This window comes from Dasypus novemcinctus, chromosome 2, assembly GCF_030445035.2.
Source record: "Dasypus novemcinctus isolate mDasNov1 chromosome 2, mDasNov1.1.hap2, whole genome shotgun sequence".
Taxonomy (NCBI): Eukaryota; Metazoa; Chordata; class Mammalia; order Cingulata; family Dasypodidae; genus Dasypus; species Dasypus novemcinctus.
In genome coordinates, this window is record NC_080674.1 from 150954096 (window position 1) to 150974613 (window position 20518).

The window sequence follows — 20518 nt, forward strand, 5'->3', positions numbered from 1 at the left end:
TATGGATTAAGCCGGTAACAGCCGGTATGGGTGAGACGTTTCCCACAATGAGAAAGGCCCGTGCGTTTGGCGACCCAAAGCCTCAGGCACCAGGGAGCATGGCAGACACCACGCTGGAATTCCTCAGCCTCAGGCCCATCTTGTTGCTTCTGTGTGAAATCACAAATCAGGCAAATTTTGGCTTCAGATCCTGGGCACTCCTTTTAGCACCCTCTTGCCCCTTTTCAATCCATCTCCGCCCACTTTATTCCCTGGTTTCCCTCAGGGTGCCTGCCTGCTTTCCTGCTTCCCCCACCCCTCCTTTCCCCTTCACAACTTGAATCTCTGCCATGCTCCACAGCTCCTGCTGAATAATTAACCTCTTGAATGCACGCCTGCTCCTGCAACTTCAGTTAAAGTGCTGGAGCTGGGAAAGGAAACGTTATACTCATGAGGCTTTTCTGTGTCCTTCAAATGATGCCCAGGGAGGCACTGCCTGCTCGGCCCCAGCATGAGCCTAGTCTTGCTGCCGTGCCTGCTAACTGACCTCGCCTCCAGGACAGAAAAACCCCTTGTGAGACCGTTCCCAACGAGGCTATTATAGATTCCTAGTACATGCTCTGTTTTGGAGGACCGGGGACAGAATACTACTCGGGCAGTAGTCTGCAACTTCACGTCCTCTCGGTGCCCTTAGATGTGTTGAGCACAAGACTCTTGCTTCAGAGCCCACCCATTGCTGAACCACGTCATCCACATCTCTGTCCCAAGGTTGAAATAAGAGTGTGCCCCATCATGGGATCATCTCCTTCTCTGGTTTTCCATAGCTCTCAGTGTAAGGTCTCAGTGTGGACCCCACGTGCCCTGGACCCCAACTTGCCCCCTTGCTCCCTGCCATCTGGCCACCCCGCTCTTGGCTTCCTTCCTTAGCTATGCCACTTTCTCACACCAAGCGACCTTTGCACGTGCTCTTCCCTCTGTCTTACCCCAGTTGACACCTGTCGATCCTCCAGACCTCAACCCAAGCACGGCCTCCTCCCAGAAGTTTTCCAGACCTCCCTGGCTGGGCCAGAGGAGAATGACTGGTTGGGTGATGTCTGTATCCCATCCGGGTTCTGTCATGCACCTGGGGACTGGGACGGTCGCAGTCTCTGTTGTAGCCCAGCATTTAGCATGCTGCCAGACACACAGTAGGTGTTCCTAACTGTTGAATGAGCTGAATGAACCTGAAATAGGCAGTCATGGCCCTCAAGTATGCCCTATTCCAGTTCCCACTCATTCTCCTCTTTTTTCTCCTGCCTTCTTTTCCCCTTTCCTTTCCCTTCCCTCCTTTTCCTTTACCCTTCTATTCATTCCTTCTCCTCTCCTGGGCCATGAGCCTACCTGTGGCTCCCAAGAGCACTGTCTAGGCCTATGGAAAGGCCTTCAAGTAGTGCAGCAACCCAGGGACCGGTGTCTTACCTTCCACCCAACCATCGCCTCAACCTATTTGATTCATTGAATGGGATAAAAGTGGGAAGTACAGGAACACATCACCTTCTGAAGAAATTAAGTGGGAGTCTGGAAACAGCAGATAATGAGGTAGGAGTGTGCACTGGGGAAAGAAAATCCAGGGTGGGAAATGAGGGATTAAACTATTAGGAGTTAAAATTATCCTCATATCATGGCCGATGGGGTTAACTACCAGGGCAGATGGCCCCTCTTTGGAAATGGTGTTTATGTGTGATGAATCTGGACTCAGATGGGATCTCCCTTCATAAGACTTTCATGCTAATGTGCTGGAGGTGCAGTTAATGTTGGGGTTTAAGATATATTTAGGGGATTTGAATCTCTGGACTGACAATGTGATAGCCAGATCCTGAGCCTCAACAGACTCCAGCACCTACAATCTGATTTATTGGACTTACCACACTCAGCTAAGATGGAGGTGAAGAAGGACAACCACCACACCATGGAGCCTAGAGTGATTACAACTGAAAATGGGAGGATTGCATCCAGCATCCAGGTGGAATCTGAGCCTCCTCTTGACATAAAGGTGCAATGGACACAACCAATCCAGTGTCCACATAGAAGAGGTGGCATTGGATTGGGAAAAGTGGACATAATGGACAAAGGGTATGGGGAAAGGCAGGAAGAGATGAGAGGTGGAGGCGTCTTCGGGACATGGAGCTGCCCTGGATGGTGCTTCAGAGGTAATCACCGGACATTGTAAATCCTCACAGGGCCTACATGATGGAATAGAGGAGAGTATGGGCCATGATGTGAACCAATGTATATGAGGTGCAGAGGTGCCCAAAGATGTACTTACCAAATCCAATGGATGTGTCATGATGATGGGAACGAGTGTTGTTGGGGGGGGGGAGAAGGGGGGTGGGGGGGTGGGGTTGAATGGGACCTCACATATATATTTTTAATGTAATATTATTACAAAGTCAATAAAAAATAAAAAAATTAAAAAAAAAAAATTATCCTCATAAGGGAAGCGGACTTGGACCAGTGGTTAGGGTGTCTGTCTACCACATGGGAGGTCCACGGTTCAAACCCAGGGACTCCTTGAACCATGTGGAGCTGGCCCATGCACAGTGCTGATGTGTGCAAGGAGCGCCATGCCACACAGGGGTGTCCCCCGTGTAGGGGAGCCCCATGTGCAAGTAGCACGCCCCATAAGGAGAGCCGCCCAGTGCAAAAGGAAGTGCAGCCTGCCCAGAAATGGCACTGCACACATGGAGAACTGATGCAGCAAGATGATGCAACAAAAAGAGATACAGTTTCCCGTGCCACTGACAACAACAGAAGTGGACAAAGAAGAACACGCAGCAAAATGGACACAGAGAACAGACAAGTGTGGGGGAGGAGGGGAGAGAAATAAATAAAAATAAATCTTAAAAAAAAAAATTATCCTCATAAAATAGCATAGAGGTTATGTGTTTGGACTCTGTCCTGAGTTCAAATCCCAGCTCAGCCACTTACTAACAGTGGGTCTTTACCCTCACTTGTAAAATGTGAGTTTAAAAAGTACCTAACTTATGGGACTGTTGTGAAGATGTAACGAGAGCACAGCATAAGTGGGTATAACTTAGCATTTTGCCTGGCACATAATAAGAACTCAATATGCAGTGTTGTTATTATTCTATCAGTGGAAGGTCCAATCCATGGAAAGTCCACAGAAAATGGTAATTTAAGAAGAGCATGGGGGGAGGGTATACAGGAGCCTCTTATATTTTTAAATGTAACTTTTTTTGTGTGATGTATATATCTTCAAAAAATACAGTTTACAAAAATGGTGTGGTGGAGGGTAAGGAGCAGTTTATATGGGAACCTCTTATGTTTTTCGTTTTTTTAATGTTTTTAAATGTAACATTCCTTGTGATCTATTAACTTTAATTTAAAAAAAAAAGAGCAGATGGCAAGGAGGGTAATTGTCACTTATCCATTGAATGTGAATGACTCCATCCACGTGGGCCCCTGCTCCCTTTAATTGTTGAGAAGAGAAGGAAACCAGTGCAACATCAGGACCTGAGCTTCTTTAGTTGTGGTCAGTGGACCAAAGGCATCAGAATCACCTGAGACCCACCCAGAAGAAGCAGACTCCTGGGTCCCTCATGCACTTAACTGAATCAGAACTTCTTCAGGTAGGACTCAGGAAGTTGGTTTTTAAAATAAGCCTTCCTGTGTTTCTTAGGCACCCTCAAGTTTAAAAACCACTGGATCAGACCGCAGGTCCTGGAAGGGCAGAGGTCACCCAACAGCAGTTGACCCCAACATCTACACAGCCCTGGTGCAAGGTCTCCTCACACCTGTTCCCATCCTCGGTATTCTTTGGACCAAGTCAGAGAGGCACAGTTGAGCAATTAGGTATAAAATAAATCTCTGTAAGTCACCTTTTAAATATATTAGAGGGGTCACATTTTGAGACAGGATTCCTTCACATTTTTGCAAACTTCACTGCCACACAGAAACCCACTTCTGAATTTTCCCTTCTTCCTCTCCCAACAAGGCGGATCACTCTACCTGGACCTCAGGCTTAGCTCAAGATGAGCTCTGACCATAGGCTTGCAGGGTGTGAGAAGCCCTGGCCCAGCACCCTTGCCTCAGTCTCTGTTCTCGGGCCCTGTCCACTGCCTGGCTTAGGAAACCCTGAGGCCCACCGTGGTCTCCAGGGCCTGCATGCATGCCTTGTTCCTGAGGCCTGACCGAAGGCTGCGGCTTCTCAAGGTAGAGATTCTGTCTGTGGGCCAAGCTAGGTTCCTGCTGTCTGTTGGATGAGTTTCTAAATCCTGGCCTATTTTCTAGGGTCTTCCAACATCACCTGTTGCTGAATTCCTGCCACCAAACGCCACCTCAGGATACCTCGAGTGATCCTGCGGAGAGCTCAGATTGTGCTGGATGGCCTGGGTGGGAAGCTCGGCTCTGCCACTTAGTAGCTGTGTGACCTTCGGTAAATGGCCTCTGCCCCCATGCATGTCTAATGGCTCCTACTTCATAGGGCTGTCATGAGAACTCAGGGAGGTGATATACGCAAAGCCCTGGGCACAGGTCCTGGCTCATGGTAAGGGCTCAAGAAATACCAGCCACTGTTACAGAAGCGCTTCTATTTCCTAATGCTCATAGATGCAAACGAAGCTCCATGCGGAAGCTAAAGTACTCCATGCTGCCCAAAGGCGGGCACTGGTGCTCACTTAGAGAGTGTCACTTTGGATTTAGGAATAAAAGGACTAGTGAACAGCCTTTTCAGTACAGACTTTTCCATTATAATAATGATAGCAAATGCTCAGATAGTGCTCAGGCATTGTGTAATCCTTTCAATAGCAAGGTTGCTGCTTCCACTTAATCCTTTAATAGCAAAGTTGGTACTTTATTACCCCTTTTTACAAGGAAGGAAACTGAGGCACAAGGTCACAGGAAGAAATAAGTAACAGAATCAGAATTTGACCTCCAGGCAGCCTGTCGCCAGAATTATTTAGCTGTTATGTTATGTGGGCTCTCTTAAGGTTTAAAACTTAGGAGTTAAAATAATGACCGCCCCTTCCCCACCCCTTTTCTCTCCCAATACACTACTGGCCTAAATCCTTGTTCTAGTTCCTATACCTTGGAACCCATTGCCTTCCAGCTGAATTGGACATCCTGTCATCCCAGGCCCATCTCTCTGTTACCTGCCCACCAGTTAGTCCCCTCCCTACTCCGTGGTGGGTGGGCTGGACCCAGCCACAGCTTGAGATAGGACACATTGCGGTACTCAATGAACATTTATTGACTTGGTGAATCCTTTCCAAAGGAAAATACTCATTTACCCACAATTTATGTGCTATATTAGGTGTTAGATTTACCTATAAAAGGGTATGTCTGTGACATAAATGACTGCAAATTATTTTTCCAGTAGTCTAAACCAAGAGATACTGCATCAGCCAAGCAAGGCCTCTATAATGAGGCAGAAGCGGGTGTGCCTTCCACTCAGCACAGTACCTAACTCCTGGCAGCTGGCACAGCAGGGCGGGAGCTCCATGATTCTGAATAGCTCATTCGGGGACCACAGAATGCCTGTCTGCCTGGCGCAGAGCCTGCTTTCTCTCCCTTCTCTCGGAGCAGATGGAGCATGAGGATGTCCGTCCACCATCTCCATCGAAAATATTATATCATGGTTGGTGTGACTGACCTATAAAGGAAAACCACTTAAGAAACCAGATACTGCTTCCTAAAATCTTTTGGAACCCTAAGAGCCATATATGTAGATGTACGCGTTAGATTTGGGAGTGAATTTAAAAGACATTTAGTGTTTTCTCTCTTAGCATTTTGCATATTAACTTTGCTTTTGATCAGGTACTTCATTTGTCGATCCACTGACTTACACTAAAGGCCAGAGGCAACCAGAAAATCTCCCTGCCTCTACCACCAGCAGATTTGGTGATGTTGCCTTCAGAGACATATAATCTCAAGAGAGGCATTTCCTTGGATACGCTCAACAACCAACACCAAGAAAACAAAGGAAAAAGGAACATGTGTCTGTGAATCAGAGCCTCTACCACAATCTACACTCGCTCACACAGATGTTAGACCCAATAAACAGCTGGCCAGCCCTTCCCTAGACACCACCTCCCAAAGCAAGGTGCATCTCTTTTCAACCCTCAGCCACTGTCACCGTGGCTCAGCCGTGGCAGTGCAGCCTGGCCGGCCCTCTGCCGGGATGCTCTCATCATCCCACTGGTGTTCGTGGTGCTAATGAGAGTGAACGTTCTAGTCCCCACAGCAGAAAGAAGGTGGAAAAGTGGGTTGGATGTGCACAGCTAGAGAAAACAGGGTTTGACTCCTTCGGAGCCAGAGGGCGCTCTTGGGCCTGAAAGACAAGAATAGGGAGGTTCCTTCTTGGGTCTTTGTAAAATGAGCCTGCGATTAAATGCCTGAAATTCCCATCCCAGCACCTGGAGTTTGGAATTCCTCAGGTGCTCCTCTCTAGAAGCTTTGCATTATTCGGCCTGTTACCGTGACATGGATGTGGAGAGCAGTTGTGCTCTAGAATGAGCCCCGTTGTTGGCCATCCGGCCTTCTTCTCCTCCGGTACGTGTCCACCCCCTCGGGAAGGGGAGGGAAAGGAGGATGTTATTTTCAAAGGAGGCAAGATAAGAAGTAATCCAGGGAACCAGTGGAGCCGTCAAAATAACACCCTGTCAAAACCTGGAAGCTGACCCACTCAAATAATCCCGTTTCAGGCCGACACTTATTACACTGAAAGGCTGATAAAACCTAAGGTGCCTACCAAATGAGCAGGCTTCCCAAGGCTGCTGTGTCCAGGCTACCCAAAACAGAGTGTGACACAGCAAAATAATGCCAGCCAGACTCAGCGCGGCCACAGCTTTCGGCTTCTGCAGGACCGCCAGGGCCCCTTCCGGCACATTAGTAAAGGCGAGCATTCCTGCCCTCCGCAGCCCTCAGCAGCCTGGCGTGGGCGGGGGTTGGGGCTGGGAAGGGGAGAATGGAGATATGGAGCAGCACTGTGCATTTTCATTTTTGCAAGTCTCTAAAATATGAGGGTGATTTTTACATGTATGTGCCCTTGGGGAGCCCTCCCCCCAAGCAGCAGACTGCACCAGGATTTGAATGCAGCCATAGCTGAGTTTTTTGCCTTCCCTTCCAGGAATGCTGGTTCCTGTCGTATCTGCTTAAAACATTTTGCTGCCTTAACTTTTCCCTTTTTTCTTTCCTCTCCAAGTAGAGTCACACTTGCACTTGGGGACACAAAATAAACACACACACACACACACGCATACACATACCCCTTGGCCCTGGATATAACTTGTTTTCTGTTACCAAGAACAGATACTCTGATTCTTACCTGAACCTGTAGAACCTGTAGGCTGCGGGCTGTGTATCTCTCCACGCTGGAGCTGTCCCAGGAAGAGGCTGTCCACTTGGTGTACTCTGCCCCTGCTTGTACCGAGGAGTGCTGCAGTGGCTGCTTCCCCTGCAGCCCCAAGCTGGTGTTCCAAACCTCTGTTACTGCAGCTCTGTGTGGGGAGAGCGGACGGGCCATGGCATGCACATCAGGTTGCTGGCTCGCCTCCAGACACCATGCCACAGAGCCGGCTACCCCTCCCAGAGGGCTGTGGGGGAGGAGGGGTGGGCAGCTGGGCGGTGAGGATTTCCATCTCGAGTCTGTGTCTGGCCCTTGTTTATCAGCAGAGGGGATCAGATGCCTTAGATAAACGCTCACGCCCCCACTCACCGCCACTGACAGAGCCCTAAATGCCCTGATTCTGGGCAGCCAGCAGGAGGTCCAGGAAAGCAGAGCCGTTGGCCAGAAGGGGGTGAGACTGAAGCAGCAGACTGGCAGCAACTACCTTGGGTGTTAGTTTAACATGGCTTTCTTGGGGCAGATGGGTACACTTAATGGACTACCAGCCTGTCTGAGAAGACTCCTGTTTATTTTGAGACTTCAGTCACCAGGGAAACATCAGGTCATGGCTGAGAGAGGCTGCTGGATGAAAGGGAGTCCTTTTCTGTTCTCTTGTCTTATGCTCATGCACAGGAGTGTAGGTGTCTGTGTGTGTGTGTGTGTTTCTGTCTGTCTGTACTGTATGTACCCAGAGCCCAGACTTGCAAGGGCATTTTGCAAAGCTGGTCAAGGCAGTGGCCACCCAGTTAGGGTTGGGGAAGGGGCTACCTACAGTCCTTCCTCACCAGTGTTCAAGCCTGTTCTAGTTGGACTGGGTGCATCCTCAGGTGAGCCCAGCTTCAGGGGTGGGGATTTCTTCAATGGAGCCACGGATAGCCTCTTTATGCCACTGGCCAGAGCAGGGGAGGAGAGGGAGGAACCTACCTATACAAACACTTCTTTGGCCAGAAGGAAGGGAATGAAGCTGAACTGAGAAGACATGGCTCATGATGGAAGATTTTTGGAAGAGACCACATGGAAATATCATGAATAGTTTCCTATAACTGATGACTAGCCCCTCCTCCCCTGGCAGACATTTGAGCCTGGGAGGTGGATGTGTGTGTGTGCGTGCGCATGTGTTTATGTACCTGCCTGCCTAACGATTCAGATAGAGAGAGGTACAGATTGACCTGTCAGAATGGGGCACCAGCTTGCTGGCGTCTCTCTCCTCATGACAGATGCTCTGGTACAGGGAAAGTGCAGGTGGTACCCAGGTGAAAGCCACTCGTGTGCTTTTAAAGGGATGAGCCTGGGAGAAACTCGTTTCCTGTAGCAGGGACCTAGAAGGCTCAAATATCACAGAACTCCAATAAGGATGGGCAACAACTCTCCTAAAAAAGACTTGAAAGTACAGCCAAGAGCTGGTTTCTGAGACTCTCAACTAGAACCTCCATGAACTGACATTGCCTACATCCAAAGGATACTGCCAATTTGTTTTTTTTAAAAAAAAACAATAATATTCCTGAGCATCTACAAGATTCCTAAGGACCTTCTGAAAGATAAAAATATTTCATACAATTGTCTTCTAAATATTGGAGAATTGTTATGCTATGCACAGTATGCATGTTAACTCCTTTTAAGTCACATGGAATGATAGCTTTTAAAGTTAGGAAACACCCTAAAAATCCTGAGGATAGAAATGCAGGCTCAGAGTCTCACCCAGTGTTATGCCCCTAGTTAAAGTCCTCCCTTTGACTAAAATCAGATCTCTGACTCCAGGCTGGCACTCTTTAACCTGCCCACTCTGTTTTTGACAAGTCCTGGGCAACTCAGCTCTTAAGCAGTCTCAGTTCCCCACTTCCTCAGGGATTTTAATAGGACTTTCCTAATCATAAATTCCCAGCAAAACTCACAGGATTGTCATTATGACCAACTGTTTGATAGTGTGTGAAAGTACTTTGAAAACTGGTAATGCAAGTGCAAATCATTATTTCTATTCTCTATTATATCCGGTTGTGAAACACTGTTAAAAGCACACACACACACACACACACACAGCTTTAAGGCAAACATAATCCTTAGCTACTGATATAAACTAATTTCTTGTCTATGTATTGGTATTAGGTGTTTAGTCATGTTACTGTCCAAATGCTGAGAAATAACGAATCTCTGTTTTCTGAAAATATTTATGTAAAATGATTTCTCCCCATTGTTGACATTTTTAAAAATTTATTTTCACATCCCTCAATTTCTATATTTATTCAGTTTCCATATCAATATCTAGTTTTAGCTTTTCAATAATGGACATTCAGAATTTTGAGCCCTGAAACACTCTGCTGCTGCTAGTTTTTGGCCTTACCATTATTTAGAGTGGGAGAGGACTTCGAGGTTACCTAGTCTGAAAATCTGGCCTCAGACTAGCCCTCCAGCTCTATGCCAGGAAATAATGGAAATAATAGCTGTCCAAGCCACTTACCAGCATCCACAATATGCTAGATACTATAGAGAGCATGTAACAGAAACCACATTTTCCCTCAAAGCCCTTACACCAAGGTTATTTCTGCAGTGAGTAAAATACTCCATGAGCTTACTAGCACTGCAGTGGCAGGGGGTGGGCGGTCTGAGAAAGGGACCTCGTGGAAGCCTCATGGGTTTATCCACAGACATGTTGACTTGCCCAGAGTCATCTACATCTAAAACGTGGCTGGTGCCAGAAGTGACATTTTCCCTTCCACATCCTAAGAGATTAATTTGCTATAGGGCAGGGAAGCGGACTTGGCTCAATGGTTAGAGCATCCACCTAACACATGGGAGGTCCATGGTTCAAACCCTGGGCCTCCTTGACCCATGTGGAGCTGGCCCATGCGCAGTGCTGATGCGCAAGGAGTGCCCTGCCACGCAGGGGTGTCCTCCACGTGGGGGAGCCCCATGCGCAAGGAGCGTGCCCCGTAAGGAGAGCCAACCAGTGCCAAAGAAAGTCCAGCCTGCCCAGGAGTGGCACCACACACACACAGAGCTGAAACAGCTCAGATGACGCAACAACAACAACAAAAGAGACGCAGATTCCTGGTGTTGCTGACAAGGATACAAGCAGACACAGAAGAACACACAGCGAATGGACACAGAGAACAAATAACTGGGGCAGAGGGGTAAGGGGAGAGAAATAAAAATAAATCTTTCAAAAAAAAATTTGCTATAGGGCACTTTGGTGGTTGCTTTTTCAGAAAGTGGCTCTAAACCTCTTATAAGACCTGTAGAAGGTTAATAAAGATAAAATGCAGGATTTATGTGGTTTTAGTTATTGTGTGCTCAGTGCCTGTGAAAACCAGGCATAAAAACTATCACTTTATAACTGCATCAACATGAAAGAAGTAAGCAGAGCATGATAGAATCAGCAGGGTTCAAAATGCCCCCAATAAATAAATTTTCTAATGCTCCAGGTATAACATATAAGCCCTGTCTTCTGATTCTTGAATTTTCTTTTTTTTTAAAGAAGGTAACAGGAATTGAACCCAGGACCTTGTACATGGGAAGCAGGTGCTCAATCACTGAGTTACATCTGCTCCCCAATAAGAGTTGGGTATTTTGGTTTGTTTGTTTTTGTTTTTAGGAGATATTGGGGATTGAACCTGGGTCCTCAAACACGGGAAGCAGGCACTCAAGCACTTGAGTTACATTTGCTCCCCTCTGTACCTTGAATTTTGAGGCTAACTTTCAATATTTGCTTTAAAATATCCCTTTCATTCACCCTATGTACAGAATTTATACAGGTACACGAAATGCACACCAGACACACTGCATTTTCTTTCTAATCTCATTTGACCTTGTTCGAACACAACAAATCCTGATCAGCTGACAGGAGAAATCAGACGCTGCATGCCACTCCTCCCCCAGCAAAGCGTTTCCTCCTGTTTATGCCCAATCACGCAGTGAGAGGAAGGGCATCCTGGACGCACGGAGAACCAGCTGCCGAGATGACCAAGGGGAGGGACTGACAGTGCACTGGGAAAGGCAGCCGGCAGCCACACACACATACAGGGAATTATATTAATTGCCCAAGGAGACCTGACAGCCACAAAACCCACCAGAGCTGAAGGACAGAAATGGGGTCCGGCAGCTCTCAGCAGGGAAGGTGCCTCTCCCTGATCTTGCTGTAATCCAAGAACATGAGCATGCCCCGTCTTGCCAGCCTGGCTCTACAGTGACTTCCATGAGGATGGTGGGAAGAGTCAGAACCATGAGAGGCGGGCTTCCTGCCCTCTGATATTGATCACCAATCATCTATCAATTTTATGTTTTCTTCTATTCCTATTTTTATTTCTATTTTAACATATTTCATCTTTAAATAAAAAGCTTTGTGTACATGGTAAAATATTTACACTACACAGAAAGGTTTAAAATGACTCCTTCACTACTTCCCTTCTCCCCAAAGAAGATTTTTGTGGACCTTTTCAGAAAAAAAAAAAAATTTGTATGTCTGAATACATGGTCTATACTTTTAAAAGTGTACTATATACAACGTCCTTCTTTTTTTTTTTTTAAGATTTATTTAATATTTATTTCTCCCCTTCCCCCATCTTGTTGTCTGTTCTCTGTGTCCATTTGCTGTGTGTTCTTCTGTGTCTGCTTGTCTTCTTAGGAACCAATCCTGGTTCCAGAGTGGGAGAGAGGTGCTCAATCTATTGTACCATCTCAGCTCCCTGATCTGCTGCGTCTCTTATTGTCTGTATCTCTTTTTGTCGTGTCATCTTGCTGTGCCCATCTCCGTCAGACCAGCACTCCTGCTTGAACCAGTACTACTGCTCAGGCCAGCACTGTTTGATCCAGTTTGCTGGGCAGGTCAGCTTGCCTTCACCAGGAGGCCCCAGGAATCAAACCCTGGACCTCTCATATGGTAGATGGGACCCCAAATCGCTTGAGCCACATCTGCTTCCCCTTCACAGTTATTTTTAAATTATTCATTTAATAATAGATCTTTGCACATTGGTCTAGTCCCTCCAAGCTGCCACATTTCTTGCCTAAATTGTAATATCCTCCTAAGTGGTGTGCCTGCTTCCACCCTTTTCCCTTACTGTCCATTCTAGAGGGATCCTGTTAAAAGGTAAACAAGATCCTGGTCCTACTTGCTCAAAACATCAAAGCCTCAGGACTCAGTTCCTTCAGGAGCCAGACTAAGCTCTTTACCACTACCTACCTCTCCAAGTTTACCCCCTCTCCATTCCCCTCTGATCTCTGTACTTCGGTCACAATGCTCTTTGTATGGACCAAAGAGCAGTGCCTTTGTACTTACTATTCCCCTAACTAGAAACTTCTACCCTAGCTCTTTGCATGGCTGGCTGGCTCTCGTCATTCAGCTTTCAGCTCTGACCTCCTTCTCAGGAGACTACCCTGGCCACCAGCTCTAAATCAGCCCCTCATCACTGTCCATCACTGTCCTTCACATCCCTCTGCTTTCTTTTTCTGCATAGAACTTACTGCTATCTGGGACTACTGTTGCAGTCCCAGTACCTAGACCAGTGGTTTACAAACCTCGGCATGCATCACAATCACCTGGAGTTTTGCTAAAGCTAGATTACAGGACCCTGTGCCCATTTCTGATTCAGTAGGTCTGGGGTAGACCTGAGAATTTGCATTCTAACAAGTTTCCAGTTCATACTGAGATGCTGGCCCAGGGACCACACTTGGAGCACCACCAGCCTGGACCATGCCTGGCACACAGTGGGTATTAAATGTACGTTTATTAAAGGAATGCATAAGTCTGCACATAGGGTCTGCTGCCTTATTTGTAATGGTAGCTCTATTTATAGTTGATCATTTATTTATATTTATTGGGCTATAGACCTCCTCAAATTCTTTGTGACAGGAGGGCCCCAAGTTTTGTCAGCTATAGTCATTTATCAGCTCTGTTGATTTGTCAGCTGATGATTAAAAAACTAAAATTGTATAGGTCCAAGGGGATAGAGGGTTACTTCTTGTCCTTTACCTCTGCAGCAAAACCAAAGTGTAGTATAGCTTTCACCTGAACTGTGAAAAACAGAGAAGCTTCCCCAGGAGTTATGACTCAGGCCTCCACTGTAAACATTGAACAACTGAGCTGCTAGCTCAGAGTCTGCCACGGTGCTTTGGGATGTACAGAGCTGATCTACCTGAATGCAGGTTATGAATGTAGAAAGTCCAAACTTTTTCTCTGTATCAGAAACCCCCTGGAGAATCTGACAAGACCCGTAGACCCATATGCCCAATATCTATGTATAAGATTTTATATGACTATTTCTCCAGAAAAATAAATGCATGCACACATACACACGTGTTTACACTTAATTTCAGTAATTTCCAGTTGCCCCAAAACCCATTTAACCCCAGGTTAAGAATTCCTGGTTTGGCGGTGAACTGGGCCCAGTGGTTAGGGCGTCCATCTACCACATGGGAGGTCCGCGGTTCAAACCCCGGGCCTCCTTGACCCGTGTGGAGCTGGCCCATGTGCAGTGCTGATGTGCGCAAGGAGTGCCCTGCCATGCAGGGGTATCCCCCGTGTAGGGGAGCCCCATGCGCAAGGAGTGCACCCCATAAGGAGAGCCGCCCAGAGCTGACAGAACAAGATGATGCAACAAGAAGAAACACAGATTCCCGTGCTGCTGACAACAACAGAAGTGGACAAAAAGAGAAGACGCAGCAAATAGACACTGAGAACAAACAACCAGGATGGGGGAGGGGAGAAAAATAAATAAATAAATCTTAAAAGAAAAAAGTATTCCTGGTTTAATAATTTGGTTGCTATTTTGCAAAAGAAACAACTAAACAAACAAACAAAAACGGATCTCCCATAATTATTCAAATTACAGATAAAGCAGAGGTTTAAATGTAAGAAGACAAACATCAGCATTAAAGGAAAATGAGATTTATAATCTTAGAATGGGAAAAGGCTCTTTGAAGCATGATTTGAAATCCAGAAATGAAAGTAGGAAAGAATGGTAAGAAAGATTTCATGAAATTTACAATGATCTGTACAGAGAAGAGGTTGAAACTCTTCTGGTTTAGACTCTGGGGTGAAATCTATGGCTCCTATCTTTTCCCATCTGTATTGTTTCCTCTTGAATTATGTGGGTGGCATGCAGCCAAGCTCTGTGGGACAAGACATATGCTTATCAGAGGAAACAAGGTGCTGCATCCTTCATTGAAGCCCTGACACTGAGTTAATTATTTCACTAGCAGTGGTTTGTTTGTTGTTGTTTTTTCTTTTATTAGAGAAGTGGTTGTTTTATAGAAAAATCATGTAGAAAATGCAGCATTCCCATATACTCCCCCCATTATTAACAGTTTGCATTAGTGTGGTACTTTTGTTACAATTGATGAAAGAATATTGCAGTTTTACTATTAACTGTAGTCTGTAGTTTAGATTAGGGTTTTTCTGTTTGTTTTCAGGAGGTACTTGGGCTCGAACTCAGGACCTCATATATGGGAAGCAGGCACTCAACCACTTGAGCTACGTCTGCTCCCTTAGATTAAGCTGTTGTGTTTTTTTAAAAGATTTATTTATTTGTTTATTTATTTATCTTCCCTTCCCCCCACCGCCCCAGTTGTCTGTTCTCTGTGTCTATTTTGCTGCGTGTTCTTTGTCTGCTTCTGTCATTGTCAGCGGCACGGGAATCTGTGTTTCTTTTTTTGCGTCATCTTGTTGTGCCAGCTCTCCGTGTGTGCAGCACCATTCCTGGGCAGGCTGCACTTTCTTTGGCGCGGGGCAGCTCTCCTTACAGGGCTCACTCCTTGCACGTGGGGCTCCCCTACACGGGGGACACCCCCGTGTGACATGGCGCATCAGCACTGTGCGTGGGCCAGCTCCACCCGGGTCAAGGGGACCTGGGGTTTGAACTGCAGACCTCCCACATGGTAGTCAGACACCCTAACCACTGGGCCAAGTCCGCTTCCCGATTAAGCTGTTTTTAACAGCTTTATTGAGATGTAATTCACATACCATATAATTCACCCATTTAAAGTGTACAATTCAGTGGTTTTTAGAACATTCACAGCATTGTGCAGCCATCACCAAGGTCTAATTTTAGAACAGTTTTGTCACCCCATAAAGAAATTCCATATTCATTAGCAGACACACCCTATGCTTTGCTCCTGCCAGCCCTAGACAACTACTAATCTTCGTTCTATCTACATAGATTCAACTGTTCTAGCCATTTCATATAATGGAATTGTATAATACAGATTTACCCTTATCATATGTTTTCAAAGTTCATCCATGTTGCAGTACGCATCAGAACTTCGTCCTTTTTTATTGTTGAATAATATTCCATTGTATGGATATATCACATTTTGTTCATCTGTTCCTTATCTGATGGACAATAGGGTTGTTTCCACTTTGGGCTGTTATGACTAACGCTGCCATGGACATTTGTGTACAAGATTTTGTATGAACATACGTTTTCATTTCTCTTGGATCTATCAGTGTTTTTTCTCTTCAAGATTTACCCAATTTTACTTAGCCTATGTAATTTTCCCCCCACTATAGCCTCATGGAAATGCCAATAGGATTAGATCCTAAAAACCCAAGAACTCTTCTATTCCCCACCTGTGACCTTCTGTGTGATCTTGGGACCTGACTCTAGCTCGCTGTGGTTCACTTGTACCATCAATAAAAGGAAGATAATAACACCAGCTCCATGGCACTCTCTCATAATATTGTGAGGATAAATGAAATGACATCCATCAAACACCAGCTGCTCTTTAGAAGACACTGACTCACATGAATGTGTTAGTTTGCATCAAGGAACAAGATACACTTGAACCCAGAGGTTCAGAGAGACCTGCTCACCAGCCTCCCAGGGACCACATGAGGTCAAGGGGCCAATGTGGAAGCACAAATAGTGTAAACTTACCATTTTCATCTCAAGATTTTGGTTTGAAACCAGAATTTGGTTAGCTTCCAAATCCTGCAAGCCTCCCTCTGAGAGAGCCTGGTCAGCTGGTCAGTAGGCCGAGAAGGGGAGGGCCATGCCCAGTGGAAGAAGGCCAGGCTTCACTTCGAAAGCCAGCCCTCCAGCCAGTGTTTCCCAAAGACCACTCTACTCCCATTTAATTAAAAAACACCCAGCTTGTTGGCTCTGGGGCAGGAGTATAACCCCTGACCCCTGGGTAGGACCTAATGAAGACCTCTTTTGTAGAGGCACTGAGAGCCCAGGTAGCAGGAAGGAATTCTGAAATAGCTGAGCTCTCTCGCATTCTCTGACCAGTCATCTGTGTCCCTGGCTCTTTAAAATCAGGCAGCAGGAAACTACTGATAAGCAAGTAAATAATGAATGGAATGGGAAATGAGATGGCAAGCATGCCTCAGTTCTAATCCCAACACCACTTACTGGCTGTATGATCTGGGACAGGTGACTTAATTCTCTGAGACTCAGTTTCTCCATCTATCAAATGGGATGATCGCAGCATTTGCCTCATAGGGTCATTGCAATATCACCAAATGTAGCAGTTTGATATAGTTATGAATTCCAAAAATAGATATTGGATTATGTTTGTAATCTGGTCTATTACTGGGCATGATTGAGTTATGATTAGGGCTTTGATTGGGCCACAAAATTAGGGCATTGAGTCCCCACCCCTTGGTGGATGAAAACTCACAGATAAAAGGCATGGCAAAGGACAGAGCTGGAGCTTTTGATGTAAGGGTTTTTAATGTTGGAGTTTTGATGTTGGAGTTTGATGCTGAAACCTTAAGCTGGAGCCCCAGGAAGTAAGCTCACAGAGGAAAGAGAAGCAAGCCCCAGGAAAAGAGGAACCCTGAGCCCAGAGAGAAGCAGGCCCTGGGAACCCTAAACCCACAGAGAAACAAGACCCTGGAAGGGATGAACCCAGGAAGCCTGAACCCTGGCAGATGCCAGCAGCCGTCTTGCTCCAACATGTGAAAATAGACTTTGGTGAGGGAAGTAAGTTATGCTTTATGGCCTGGTACCTGTAAGCTCCTACCCCAAATAAATACCCTTTAAAAAAACCAACCCATTTCTGGTATTTTACATCAGCACTCCTTTGGCTGACTAATACACCAGAGATGATGCCTGTAGGGGCTCTGGCATACCTTAAGAGCTCAATAAATATTTGCTGTAGTTCTTATATTAATTATGTTATCTTTAATGAGAATTAAAGACCTCAAGAAATCTACCATCCTCTACACTATTTAGGGAGGTTGGTTTTCTACCAGTCAATTAATTGGAAGCATTTAATTGACCACGTACTATGCGTTAGATACCACAGAGAGGGCTGGGAACAACTAGGAATGTATAACCCAAGGTGGGAGAGAAGCTAAGATACAGGAAGTCCTTAAAGAATGTGTAACGTGTAAACCATGAGTACAATACTGGCTGTTGGTACTATCCAGGTTCAGAGAGAGCAGAGAAGGCTGGAGGAGCCAGACAAGGCCTCAGAGAGGAGACAGCACTGAAGCTGGCCCTTGAAAGGCAAGAGGAATTCATATCAGCAGAGCAGGGGAGACAGAGCTGGGCAAGAGGTGGGGAGGAGGAAGGGGTTCATGAGTGAGCCCAGGTAGGTGGAGCCAGGCAGGTCTGGGCATGGTGGGTGGTCTGGGGACTGAACCAAGGTCAAGCCTTCTGGTGTCTTTCCCGCTATCAGGGGTCTCTAGGAAGGATGTGCCCTTGGGTCTTTTAATCACCTGTTCAACTAATAATTATCCTTATTATGAGACCTTCTGGAGTATAAGAGGGTGGAAGGAAGGAGATATATTTTGGAGGAGCTTTGGGTCTTGCTCTAGACCACTGCATAAAGAGCTACACAGAGTTGCAACTGCTGGGCTTGGCTGTTCTGCCTTCAGCCCCCCACCCTCCTGGGATTAACACCTTGCTTGACCTTGGGGAACCACCCTTCATTGCTTCCAGTCCATGGGGTTTGGATGGGGATGACTGCATGTCCATTACAGTGCATGACACCTATACTGGTTCAATGAGATGTGACCCTGAGCCTCTACTTAGCCATACTGGGAAAGTCTTAGGGTGGCTAGGCCAGTAAGGTGTCGACCTAGAAGCTGCTACATGCGAAGCAGATTTGGCGTCCGTCTACCACATGGGAGGTCCGCGGTTCAAACCCTGGGCCTCCTTGACCCGTGTGGAGCTGGCCCATGCGCAGTGCCATGTCACGCGGGGGTGTCCCCCATGTAGGGGAGCCCCACGTGCAAGGAGTGGAGCATGCCCTGTAGGGAGAACTGCCCGCACAAAAAAGTGCAGCCTGCCCAGGAGTGGTGCTGCACACACGGAGAGTTGACGCAGCAAGATGACACAACAAAAAGAGACACAGATTCCCCGTGCCTCTGACAAGAATCCAAGTGGACACAGAAGAACACATAGTGAATGGACACAGAGAGCAGACAATGGGGAGGGGAGGAGAGAAAAAAATAAATAAATCTTAAAAACAAAACAAAACAGAAGCTGCTTCAGCCCTGGGTGAGTCCGCCTGGGAACAGAGCAACCCAGAAAATGCAAAGCCAAGAGCTGGAGTTTCAGGATGTCTATCCTGTACACCAATGCCCTGGTCTTTTTGTTACATGAATCGAAATTGCCCATTTTTTCCCTAAGTCTCTTCAAACCAGCTTTCAGTCCACTGTTACTAAAAGAATCCTGATGTAGTCAAGTGATTATCTTGTTCCACTAAAATTTTGTTGGCTTCATCTTAGCATGGATATCTGTGGGCCACAGCCGAGGGCAGCCTGTGTCGAGGAATAACAAGCATGGGCAGGGGTAAGGGCTTCCGTAGGTTCAGGTAGAGGCAAGGCGAGAAATTTGTTTCTCCTCTTTGTCCCTTGACTCTGCTTACAGAGCAATTCTTCCCAAAGCCTTGCTTTTTTTTATTTTTTTGAGGTACCGGGGCTGGGGATTGAACCCAGGACCTCGCATGTGGGAAGCAGGCACTCAGTCACTTGAGCCACATGCGCTTTTATTCCTCACATTGTCAACCAAAGAAAGGAGCTCTTGGATCTATTAAGTGTATTTTGCGGGGATCTAAGAAATCAAGAAGAGATAGGGAAGGTGGGGGGCAAGGAAGCTCTGCATATTCCTTTTTCATGTTTTCCTTTTTGCCCGAGAGCAAGGAATCAGCTGTCATCCTTTTATTTCCCATTTCACGCAGAGTTTTTTAAGATTAAGCATTTACTTTGCTAAAATGGGCTTTGCCTAATGATTTCCTGGGAATCTTCTTGGATCTTAGCAAAGACAATTCACTTGATAGAAATCAATTCCTGCATCCTTTCCCTCTAAAAACTAGACCTACCCAGTTCTTTCTGGGAGCAAACTGGCCTCTGAATGAAAGAAGGGAATTCAGAAATATTTACTCTTGCATCCATCACTGTAGACTCAAGCCTGCCACCGACGGAGAGGAGGAGGAAGGGGTGGGGGAGAACTTTCATGCCGAGTGCAAGCAGGAAGCCAAGCAGAAAATCTGTAGCCACTGAGCTCCTGGAGAGACGGATGCACTCACCTCTTTGCCTTGGCCCTGGGGTGCTTTCTTCTTGGGACGCAGCTACTGCAGCAGTGTCCACTCCCGTCTACGAGGACCACTGCGGGCAGGCTGGCGGAGGAGAAGGGAGCTCCTGCTTGCCACCAGAAGGGAGCTTCTTTAAAGAAAAGGAGGCGATGCCCTTGTGCCCCTGGAGCGGAAGCTGCTGGGTCCACTTGTCCTCTCTCTCCTGCTCCCTCTCTAGTGTGAATGGAGCACTGAGGAGCCCCCAAGGAGGCTGAGTGCAAACCTCACCCCACACCCGCCCTGTTTCAGGTTGACTTCCAAGCATTTGGGAGCCTCTGGAGGGAGAGGGTTCAGGCGGCGCTCCTGGGCCCCTACCGTGCGGCGGACTCTGGTGTGCCCACGGGAAGTCCAAGGACAAGCACTTGCGTAGTTATTTCTCCCCCTCTCATGTGATCTTATTTTTGGATTGGACACAAAAGCTATTTGGAAGCTGGACAGCTGCCTGGTGAAGGACAGTTATCTCATCTAAGCTGTCTCCATGGCCGCCCTCCGAGCGCCTCCGTCTTACCTTGCCCAGTGCCAGGCAGAGAGGGGCGGTTTCACTACAAACCTGACTTTAAGCAATTGAAATAATTTGTCCAACTTCACAAATTTCTTTTCATCCAGCTCATTCCCACCCTCTGAGGTTTCACAGAGAACACA

At 46.7% G+C, this 20518-nt stretch overlaps 2 protein-coding genes across 6 annotated transcripts in view; one reads left to right on the plus strand and one right to left on the minus strand.

The window, feature by feature from the left end:
• FGF1 (fibroblast growth factor 1) overlaps positions 1 to 20226 on the minus strand; it is a 142902-nt gene extending 122676 nt beyond the window's left edge. Inside the window, exons 1-2 of one of the 2 annotated variants that reach the window (XM_023587145.3) lie at positions 19832 to 20226; positions 7304 to 7475 (exon numbers count right to left, since the gene is read on the minus strand). The gene's annotated coding sequence lies outside the window, so the exon portion shown is untranslated. The remainder of the gene's footprint in view (positions 1 to 7303; positions 7476 to 19831) is intronic. The other variant, XM_004452618.5, reaches the window with a different exon arrangement.
• The window catches only part of ARHGAP26 (Rho GTPase activating protein 26), a 1052546-nt gene that overhangs the window by 483216 nt on the left and 548812 nt on the right, over positions 1 to 20518 (plus strand). The window lies entirely within an intron of this gene.